Source organism: Delphinapterus leucas, chromosome 3, assembly GCF_059928025.1.
Source record: "Delphinapterus leucas isolate spDelLeu-1000000601 "Yukka" chromosome 3, BTC_Dleu_Yukka2, whole genome shotgun sequence".
NCBI lineage: Eukaryota > Metazoa > Chordata > Mammalia > Artiodactyla > Monodontidae > Delphinapterus > Delphinapterus leucas.
This window is the reverse complement of record NC_143131.1, coordinates 132,692,472-132,705,061: the sequence shown is the minus strand read 5'-3', so window position 1 is coordinate 132,705,061 and position 12,590 is coordinate 132,692,472.

Genomic DNA, 12,590 nt, shown 5'->3' with positions numbered 1-12,590 from the left:
CTGAAGTTTTTTAAAGCATAACCAGAGCCATTACTCAGTATGTGATAAATGAATCGAAAACAGGAGATTACCAGGAAAGTTACCTTTTTATGAACTCACCTAGCTTGCTGGATGAAAACTGGAAAAGAGGACTAAATCCATCCCCTGCTGAAGTGTGGCTAATTCTATAATCAATCACAACCACAGCATTCAATAATGCAACAAGTACTCACTTGGCAACGGTTATATTCAGGGCACTGTGACCAGTGCTGAGGGCAATGCAGGAAGGGATAAACTGGATTTATAACCTGACCTCCCTGTTTAAAAGCCTCCAGCAGCATGCCATTGCCCTTGGACTAAAATCCAAATTCATTACCTGACTTTAAGGGCCTGACTTTGAAGACTCCTACTTTTCCAGCATCACCTTCTGATACTCTCTCCATCCATCTCCGTCTTCCAGCCAAAGTCCTTTTTCAGATCCTTGTACAGCCAAGCATTTTCTAGCTTCAAGGTGTATGAATAGACTCCTGATTGATATTCCTTCTTCCCGGAATGTTGTCCCCCCACTCAGCCCATGGCAGGCTGGCTGGCTCCTTCCTGTGCTTCAGGCCAATCTTAAAATAAATGCAACCTCCTCAGCTAGACTTTTCCTCATCTTATCCTCCTTTCTCCCCCCACCCTACCATCGTCACCATTATTTTCTCTCTCAGTCCCACGTTATTTCTCTTCCCAGCGTTTTTTCCATGTGGCAATTACTTTATTTGCTTGTCTCCTTGGGCTTTGCCTGTGTCTGGGGAGGGGTCAGGGACATGGTGGACTTTTTTCTTCTGTGCTGTATCTTCAGTACCTAGCATAACACCTAATACACAGAAGTCACGCTATGAAGATTCATTGAATGAATGAATTGAAAAAGGAGATTCATGTAACTACAATAGCTATGACATAAAGCAGTATACATTAAGTGTTTACACAGAAGGAAAAAAACAGACAAGGGTGACTAACAAAAATGTAAAAGAGAAAAAGTGCAAAGCATGGTCTAAGGAATGAAAGAAATTTCCCGTAACTATAGGAAAGGACACAATTGGTGAGACCCCACCATGCAGGGTCTTGAGGGCAAAACAAGGGAGCCTGTATTTATCCCATGAGCACTGGGGACTCATATAAACTTTCTAATCAAGACAGTACAACTATTCTCTCTGGGTCTGAGAAGGATTACCCTGCTGCCGGTATGAACGTATAATGGATGGAGGCTGGGAAGAGGGCCATGGCAATAGGCCAGGACAATGCATCACAAAGAGTAAAAGAGTCAAAGGAAAGAATGAGAATGTATGAAAGACATTTTGCAATTGGCTGGATGTGGAAGGTGAAAGAATAAGGAAAAGAAGATTCTTCTTACACCAAGGGTGAACACTGCAGAGTGTGGGAAGAGGGAAGGTTTTGGATTGCAGGAGGAAGATTATGGGTTCAACCCTGGCTACCATACAAAACAAAATAGAAAAACCATAGAGGAACTTCAAGATGGCAGAAGAGTAAGACGTGGAGATCACCTTCCTCCCCACAAATACATCAGAAATCTACATGTGGAACAACACCTACAGAACACCTACTGAATGCTGGCAGAGGACCTCAGACCCCCCAAAAGGCAACAAACTCGCCACGTACCTGGGTAGGACAAAAGAAAAAATAGAGACAAAAGAATAGGGACGGGACCTGCATCAGTGGGAGGGAGCTGTGAAGGAGGAAAGGTTTCCACACACTAGGAAGCCCATTCACTGGAGGAGATGGGGGGCGGGGGGGGGAAGCTTTGGAGCCACGGAGGAGAGCGCAGAAACGGGTGCAGAGGGCAAAGCAGAGAGATTCCTGCACAGTGGATCAGTGCTGACCAGCACTCACCATCCCGAGAGGCTTGTCTGCTCACCCGCCAGAATGGGTGGGGACTGGGAGCTGAGGCTCGCGCTTCGGAAGTCAGATCCCGGGGAGAGGACTGGGGTTGGCGGCGTGAACACAGCCTGAAGGGGACTAGTGTACCACAGCTAGCTGGGAGGAGTTTGGGAAAAAGTCTGGAACTGCCTAAGAGGCAAGAGACCATTGTTTCGGGGTGCGCGAGGAGAGGGGATTCAGAACACCACCTAAACAAGCTCCAGAGGCAGGCACGAGCCACGGCTATCAGAGCAGACACCAGAGATGGGCATGAGATGCTAAGGCTGCTGCTGCAGCCATCAAGAAGCCTGAGTGCAAGCACAGGTCACTATCCACACCGTCCCTCCCGGGGGCCTGTGCAGCCCACCACTGCCAGGGTCCCGTGATCCAGGGAAAACTTCCCCGGGAGAACACACGGCACGCCTCAGGCCGGTGCAACGTCACGCTGGCCTCTGCCGCCGCAGGCTTGCCCTGCATTCCGTACCCCTCCCTCTCCCCGGCCTGAGTGAGCCTGAACCCCCGAATCAGCGGCTCCTTTAACCCTCTCCTGTCTGAGCGAAGGACAGACGCCCTCAGGCGACCTACACACAGAGGCGGGTCCAAATCCAAAGCTGAACCGCAGGAGCTGTGAGAACAAAGAAGAGAAAGGGTAATCTCTCCCAGCAGCCTCAGGAGCAGCGGAATAAAGCTCCACAATCAACTTGATGTACCCTGCATCTGTGGAATACATGAATAGACAACGAATCATCCCAAATTGAGGAGGTGGACTTTGGGAGCAATGATATATGTATTTTTTTCCCTTTTTCTCTTTTTGTGAGTGTGTATGTGTATGCTTCTGCATGTGATTTTGTCTGTATAGCTTTGCTTTTACCATTTGTCCTAGGGTTCTGTCTGTCCATTTTGGGTTTTTTTTACTATAGTTTTTAGCACTTGTTATCATTGGTGGATTTCTTTTTTGGTTTGGTTGCTCTTTTTTTTCTTTCTTTCTTTTATTACTTTTTAATTTTTTTAATAATTATTTTTATTTTAATAACTATATTTTATTTTATTTTATCTTCTTCTTTCTTTCCTTCTTTGTTTTTCTCCCTTTCATTCTGAGCCGTGTGGATGACAGGCTCTTCGTTCTCCAGCCAGGTGTCAGGGCTGAGCTTCTGAGGTGGGAGAGCCAAGTTCAGGACACTGGTCCACAAGAGACCTCCCAGCTCCACGTAATATCAAATGGCAAAAATCTCCCAGAGATTCCAACACAACGCCAAGACCAATCTCCACTCAACGACCAAGAAGCTACAGTGCTGGACAGCCTATGATAAACAACTAGCAAGAGAGAAACACAACCCCACCCATTAGCAGAGAGGCTGCCTAAAATCATAATAAGGCCACAGACACCACAAAACACACCACCAGACATGGACCTGCCCACCAGAAAGGTAAGATCCAGCCTCATCCAACAGAACACAGCTACTAGTCCCCTCCAGCAGGAAGCCTACACAACTCACTGAACCAACCTTAGCTGCTGGGGCAGACACCAAAAACAGCGGGAACTACGAACCTGCAGCCTGCGAAAAGGAGACCCCAAACACAGTAAGTTAAGCAAAATGAGAAGACAGAGAAACACACAGCAGATGAAGGAGCAATGTAAAAACCCACCTGACCTAACAAATGAAGAGGAAAGAGGCAGTCTACCTGAAAAAGAATTCAGAATAATGATAATAAAGATGATCCAAAATCTTGGAAATAGAATGGAGAAAATATAAGAAACATTTAACGAGGACCTAGAAGAACAAAAGGGAAAACAAACAATGATGAACAACAATAAATGAAATTCAACATTCTCTAGAAGACATCAATAGCAGAATAACTGAGGCAGAAGAACGGCTAAGTGACCTGGAATATAAAATAGTGGAAATAACTACTGCAGAGCAGGAAAAAAAAACAATGAGAAGAATTGAGGAAAGTCTCAGAGACCTCGGGGATAACATTAAACACACCAACATTCGAATTATAGGGGTCCCAGAAGGAGAAGAGTAAAAGAAAGGGACTGAGAAAATATTTGAAGAGATTATAGTTGAAAACTTCCCTAATATGGGAAAGGAAATAGTTAATCGAGTCCAGGAAGCTAAGAGAGCTAAACCCGAGGAGAAACACACCAAGACACATATTAATCAAATTATCAAAAACTAAATACAAGCAAAAAATATTAAAAGCAGCAAGGAAAAAAGAACAAATATCACACAAGGGAATCCCCATGAGGTTAACAGCTGAACTTTCAGCAGAAATTCTGCAAGCCAGAAGGGACTGGCAGGACATATTTAAAGTGATGAAGGAGAAAAACCTACAACCAAGATTACTCTACACAGCAAGGATCTCATTCAGATTTGATGGAGAAATTAAAACCTTTACAGACAACCAAAAGCTAAGAGAATTCAGCACTACGAAACCAGCTTTACAACAAATGCTAAAGGAACTTCTCTAGGCAGGAAACACAAGAGAAGGAAAAGACCTACAATAAGAAACCCAAAACAATTAAGAAACTGGTAATAGGAGCATACATATAGATAATTTCCTTAAATGTAAATGGATTAAATGCCCCAACCAAAAGACACAGACAGCCTGAATGGATACAAAAACAAGACCGTATATATGCTGTCTACAAGAGACCCACGTCAGACCTAGGGACACATACAAACAAAAAGTGAGGGGATGGAAAAAGATATTCCATGGAAACAGAAATGAAAAGAAAGCTGGAGGAGCAATTCTCATATCAGACTAAATAGACTTTAAAACAAAGACTATTACAAGAGACAAAGAAGGACACTACATAATGATCAAGGGATCAATCGAAGAAGAAAATGTAACAATTATAAATATTTATGCACCCAGCATAGGAGCACCTGAATACATAAGGCAAATACTAACAGCCATAAAAGAGGAAATTGACAGTAACACAATCATACCAGGGGACTTTAATACCCCACTTTCACAAATGCACAGATCATCCAAAATGAAAATAAATAAGGAAACACAAGCTTTAAATGATACATTAAACAAGATGGCCTTAACTGATATGTATAGGACATTCCATCCAAAAATAACAAAATACACTTTCTTCTCAACTGCTCATGGAACATTCTCCACGATAGATCATACCTTGGGTCATAAATCAAGCCTTGGTAAATTTAAGAAAAGTGAAATCATATCAAGTATCTTTTCTGACCAAAATGCTATGAGACTCAATATCAATTAGAAGAAAAAATGTGTGAAAGATACAAACACATGGATGCTAAACAATACACTACTTAATAACCAAGAGATCACTGAAGAAATCAAAGAGGAAATCAAAAACTACTTAGAAACAAATGACAATGAAAACACGATGACCCAAAACCTATGGGACGCAGCAAAAGCAGTTCTCAGAGGGAAGTGTATAGCAGTACAATCCTACCTCAAGAAACATCTCAAATAAACAACCTACCCTTACACCCAAAGCACTTAGAGAAAGAAGAAGAAAAAAAAACAAAGTTAGCAGAAGGAAAGAAATCATAAAGATCAGATCAGAAATAAATGAAAAAGAAATGAAGAAAACGACAGCAAAGATCAGTAAAACTAAAACCTGATTCTTTGAGAAGATAAACAAAATTGATAAACCATTAGCCAGACTCATCAAAAAAAAAAAAGGGAGAAGATTCAAATCAACAGAATTAGAAATGAAAAAGGAGAAGTAATAACTGACAATGCAGAAATACAAAGGGTCAAGAGAGATTACTACAAGCAACTATATGCCAATAAAATGGACAACCTGGAACACATGGACAGATTTTTAGAAATGCACAACCTTCCGAGACTAAACCAGGAAGAAATAGAAAATAAGAACAGACCAATCACAAGCACTGAAATTGAAACTGTGATTGAAAATCTTCCAACAAACAAAAGCCCAGGACCACATGGCTTCACAGGCAAATTCTAACAAACATTTAGAGAAGAGCTAACACCTATCCTTCTCAAACTCTTCCAAAATATAGCAGAGGGAGGAACACTCACAAACTCATTCTATGAGGCCATCATCACCTTGATACCAAAACCAGACAAAGATGTCACAAAGAAAGAAAACTACACGCCAGTATCACTGATGAACATAGATGCAAAAATCCTCAACAAAATACTAGCAAGCAGAATCCAACAGCACATTAAAAGGATCATACACCATGGTCAAGTGGGGTTTATTCCAGGAATGCAAGGATTCTTCAATATACGCAAATCAATCAATATGATAAATCATATTAACAAATTGAAGGAGAAAAACCATATGATCATCTCAATAGATGCACAGAAAGCTTTCGACAAAATTCAACACCAATTTGTTATAAAAACCCTCCAGAAAGGAGGCACAGAGGGAACTTACCTCAACATAATAAAGGCCATATATGACAAACCCACAGCCACATCATCCTCAATGGTGAAAAACGGAAACCGTTTCCACTAAGATCAGGAACAAGACAAGGCTGCTCACTCTCACCACTCTTATTCAACATAGTTTTGGAAGTTTTAGCCACAGCAATCGGAGAAGAAAAAGAAATAAAAGGAATCCAAATCGGAAAATAGGAAGTAACGCTGTCACTGTTTGCAAATGACGTGACACTATACAAAGAGAATCCTAAAGATTCCATCAGAAAACTACTAGAGTTAATCAATGAATTTGGTAAAGTAGCAGGATACAAAATTAATGCACAGAAATCTCTTGAATTCCTATACACTAATGATGAAAAATCTGAATGAGAAATTAAGAAAACACTCCTATTTACCACTGCAACAAAAAGAATAAAATACCTAGGAATAAACTTACCTAAGGAGACAAAAGACCTGTATGCAGAAAACTATAAGACACTGATGAAAGAAATTAAAGATGATACAAACAGATGGACATATATACCATGTTCTTGGATTGGAAGAATCAACATTGTGAAAATGACTCTACTACCCAAAGCAATCTACAGATTCAATGCAATCCCTATCAAACTACCACTGGCATTTTTCACAGAACTAGAACAATAAATTTCACAATTTGTATGGAAATACAAAAGACCCTGAATAGCCAAAGCAATCCTGAGAAAGAAAAACGTAGCTGGAGGAATCAGGCTCCCTGTCTTCAGACTATACTACAAAGCTACAGTAATCAAGACAGCATGGTACTGGCACAAAAACAGAAATACAGATCAATGGAACAGGATAGAAAGCCCAGAGATACATCCACGCACCTATGGTCACCTTCTCTCTGATAAAGGAGGCAAGAATATACAATGGAGAAAAGACAGCCTCTTCAATAACTGGTGCTGGGAAAACTGGACAGCTACATGTAACTGTAGTGTAGAAGACTCCCTAACACCATACACAAAAATAAACTCAAAATGGATTAAAGACCTAAATGTAAGGCCAGATACTATCAAACTCTTAGAGGAAAACATAGGCAGAACACTCTATGACAAAAATCACAGCTAGATACTTTTTGACCCACGTCCTAGAGAAATGGAAATAAAAACAAACAAATGGGACCTAATGAAACTTCAAAGCCTTTGCACAGCAAAGGAAACCATAAACAAGATAAAAAGACCACCCTCAGAATGGGAGAAAATATTTGCAAATGAAGCAACTGACAAAGGATTAATCTCCAAAACATACAAGCAGCTCATGCAGCTCAATATCAAAAAAACAAACAACCCAACCCAAAAATGGGCAGAAGACCTAAACAGACATTTCTCCAAAGAAGATATACAGATTGCCAACAAACATATGAAAGAATGCTCAACATTATTAATCATTAGAGAAATGCAAATCAATACTACAATGCGTTATTATCTCACACCAGTCAGAATGGCCATCATCAAAATATCTACACACAAAAAATGCTGGAGAGGGTATTTAGAAAAGGGAACCCTCTTGCACTGTCGGTGGGAATGTAAATTGATACAGCCACTGTGGAGAACAGTATGGAGCTTCCTTAAAAAACTACAAATAGAAGTACCATACGACCCAGCAATCCCATTACTGGGCATATACCCTGAGAAAACCACAATTCAAAAAGTGTCATGTAGCACAATGTTCATTGCAGCTCTATTTACAATAGCCAGGAAATGGAAACAACCTAAGTGTCCATCGACAGATGAATGGATAAAGAAGAAGTGGCACCTATATACCATGGAATATTACTCAGCCATAAAAAGAAACGAAATTGAGTTACTTGTAGTGAGGTGGATGGACCTAGAGTCTGTCATACAAAGTGAAATAAGTCAGATAGAGAAAAATACCATATATTAACACATATATATGGAATCTAGAACAAATAAATAAAATAAAATGGTCATGAGGAGCCTAGGAGCAAGACGGGAATATAGACACAGACCTACTAGAGAATGGACTTGAGGGTACAGGGAGGGTGAAGGGTAAGCTGGGACAAAGTGAGAGAGTGGCACGGACATATATACACAACCAAATGTAAAACAGATAGTGGTAAGCAGCCGCATATCAAAGGGAGATCACCTCGGCGCTTATCAGCTCGGTGCTTTGTGACCACCTAGAGGGATGGGAGGGAGGGAGACACAAGAGGAAAGAGACATGGGGACGTATGTATATGTATAACTGATTCACTTTGTTATAAAGCAGAAACTAACACACCATTTTAAAGCAATTATACTCCAATAAAGATGTTAAAAAAAATGACAACAAAAGGAAAAGAACATGTATCAATTATACTGTTCTGAAACAAACATGAAGCATCACTCAGGTACAGAAGATCTCCATTCTCAGCACATCATCTTTCAGCAGCAGTTGCCCAACCCCAGGGAGCCAATTCAGCTCCTCTACCAACAGTGTGTGTCTGCAGGAAGGTGCGGAAAGCAGAGAGCACAAATCGACAATGTCTTTTCTCTGTTGCTGTGCTCCTGACTATACGGATCTAATTCACCTACACAGGGTACTCTTTACTCCTAAGTAAGCACACATTGCTACTGCAAAATTGGAAATACGAGAAATTTTTTTAAAAAAAACAAAAAACTAAGTATTGGAAGGAATGCTGTAATACAATGAATTGTATTATGATAAATGGGTAGGTTGTGATATAGGTGATAGTGATATAGGTGAAGACAAACTTTTAGTGCTGCCATAAAGATTAAATGAATGCCTGGCACATGGAAAGTGCTAACTAAGTGATAGGTGCTATTATTATTACTATTATTATTACTACTATTATTATCAAAATATGCAAAGGTAGAATGCAAATTGTAAAGCATCATATATCTTACTGTTATTATTATCAGAGAGCAATTTTATGAAAGTCTGAGATGTTTTTGTTGTTTTCCATGGTAATTAGCAGAGAGGTCAGGAAAATCGGAGAAATTTTGACTGGGAGGAACTCTAAGCACCGTTTCATTCAGTTGTCTTTCTTTTTCAGATGGGTAACCTAAAATCAGATGTGACTTGTCCAACAGCACCAGCTGGTTAGTACCTGAGCTAGACAGCATTCTTTCACAATGATCAGGTCTTGTATTTGTTTTTTTTCCCTCCCCAACCAGCCTAGGTGTGCCTGGGAAAGGGACAGGGGGAATCAGGAAGAGGACGAATAGTATAATTGCCTAGTGATGCTTGAAATAGGTTTCAGAACCAAACACAAGAGGCATACCAATCCAGCTCAGCCATTTAGTTGACTATCTGGACCTGTTCAAGTAATTTCACTTTCCTGACATTCAGATTTCTCATTGGTAAAGGAGGGATAATAATACTTGCCTCGTAGAATGACATGGAATAGTTAGGAAAGTACTTCTTAGCAGAACGTGTGGCATGCTAGTAAGGGCTCAAAACTTGGCAGACATGATGATGGTAATGATGGTAGTGGTGACGCTGAGGATGGTGGTGAGGATGATAGAGAAGATGGTGGTGAGAAAGATGGAAACTGTTTATGGGTCAGTTCCTAGAAGGTGCTTTGACATAAGGCAGACTGTTGAAATTTATGTGCAGAGACATGACAGGAGCTACCTCATGGAAAAGCCCTGGGTCCTGGCAGCAGAGCCAATGGCTTAAGAGCCATATGACCCAAAGAATGTGATAACAGCTGAGGAGTAACTGATGCAACTAAGGTCTGGGGGTCAAACAGAGGGAGGAGTTGAAACCAGATGGCCTCTCCATTGGGTCCAGGTGAGGATGAGAAAGGAAAGGATGTGTCTTAAATGACAGCACTTCACTAATCAGTAATACATTTGGTCATTTACTTCCTAATGGTGAACATCTCACCAAAATTACTCTTGTCGATGAAATATGAACACTGCTAACTTATGGATTCAAAGAAGATGACACCCTTGTCTACACATCCTCTGTACACAAGTCCTAAGCACTGAAACTATGGATTTCCAGAAAGTCTTAAATAATTAATGTTGAGTTGGCAAAAAAGCTTGTTCGGGTTTTTCCGTAACGTGGAAAAACCTTAACGAACTTTTCGGCCAACCCATATAAATGCTTATTCTGCATCGTTATAATCTGTGAAGAATGTGTTCCATTCTGGAAGGAAGACGATAAAAGACAGAGAGGAGTGTAAAGAATAAGCAGCAGAGAGGAAAAGGGGCAGGAGACAGGAGAGGAGAGAGGTGATGTAATTTGCTTGTAACTCAGTAATGTCCTGTATTACACAAAACTAAAATATTCATTTCAGCCCCTTGGCTATGCTACCAAAAATATATGCTCAACCAAGGTTAATGTCTAAGTTGTGTAATGCGAATTTAGTACTAGAAAGTTTTGGACAAATTGGAGACTTCATCACATCTTGAAGTTTTTCAACCACAGGATAATACATCAGTCCCACAGTTAAATACCACAGTCAGCTGACCACCAACTTGCCTGAGGACAACAAACGCATAAAATAGAAGGCTATTAGCCTTTCGGAATTGATCATATCCATGAAGAAAGGAGGGTGGGAAAGCCATAATCAGTCTAAGCCACATGAAATGAGAAACTACACTTGCCAATTATCCTTTTGCAAATTTCACTCATGTGACATGATACAATTCTCAACGACTTCAATCATCAACAACTTGCATACAGAGACCACCCTTCTCCTCCCAATAGTTTGCAGAAATTGTAGAAGTAGGAGTAGGCAAACATCTTTAGAGCTGGCAAACAATCTAGGAAGTCATTCTATCATGGTTGTTATATCCTGGCTCTGCTGATATCTCAGAACAAAACTAAACATTATGGGGAACTTCAATTCAAGGCGTTCACTTAAAAGGCTGGATGGGCTGAATTAGGAGCAGAAACACACCAGGCCAGAGCTGGATGGACTCTGTGGGCCATGCAAGTCCACACAGTGAGCTGGAGAGCATAAAAAGGACTCTGATCCTGAAGAAGATCCACCCAACATCCTGGGGCGTGTTCCTTACAGCTGCTAGTCTCAACCACACTAAGTGAGACATGAGACAGGAGAGAGTCGTAGTTGGGTGTTTGGGTATGGCTCTCACAGACACTTGGGCTCACCACCCGGCTCTGCCACTTAGTAACTGTTTGTGGCTGAACAAATCACTTAAACTCTTTAAGGTTCAGACTTTCCATTTCCAAATATAATATCACCAGCCCCAACTGAAATTTATAAAAATTAAATGAGGTGATACGCGCAAAACCTTTAGCATGTCTGCTGAAAATGAAAATACGTAAAATACTGCTTAATTTGCAGGGCTACTGCAAGAATTAAATAAGTTATAATATATGAAAATCACTTAATGCCGTGCCTGCCATATAATATATACTCAATAAATACTAGCTCGTTGCTATTATAGACAAGTCCTGAGCCTTCCGTGCTCTGAGCCTTCCATGATTCTATAATCTCTGTCTCTTGCAACTAAAATATCAACCCAGGTTTCTTGTCTTCCAGCCCAGCATGCCTGCTACCACCCTGCTCAGAAATTGAGTCAGAATATACAGTACCAAGGCAGAAGCCCCAGTGATGAGCCAAGTGTCAGCTTCCTGCCCATCCCTGCAGACAGCCCTCCATCCCAGCCTGTGGTCCATGTTTCACAGACAACCCTGGTGTCAAGCACCACTTACTGTGCAGAATGACTGGCAAAGACACACATCCAACTCTGGCATTTACCCCAGAAACATAATTGAGGTCTGAGATGCTCTGAAGACATTTTGAGGAGGGGTCAGTTTGATGCCAACCTGTGTCATCTCTGCGGCAGACACTTCCCCCCCCACCACTATGTACAACTCATGACAATCTCAGAGCTCCCATGTGAGGTGAAGGTGAATGCCGTTCCTTGGACAGCTGCTCAAGGAAGTGGTTAATATATATTAATGAGGCATCACTTAAAATTGTTCTCCATTTCTCATAAACCAGTAATGTTTTTATACCAATTTTAGGCACATACAGTTACACCTATGGCTGGGCAACAATGATAAAAACAATAGCCAATGCTTATTGATGCTTAACTATGTGCCAGGGACAGTGCTCAGTACTTTAGGAACATAATCTCACTCAATCCCTACAGCAACTCCAGGGGCAGTGGTTGAAGGTAACCAGGCTGCATGCGACAGGGCACATCTCTTTGATTGGCCAACATAACAACAATTTTGTTTGGGGGGAAAGAGGGGGAGGACATGGGAAGAGGGGGAATCTTTTAAAATTGTCATCCAGCCACAAAACAGACAGCTTTCTACAA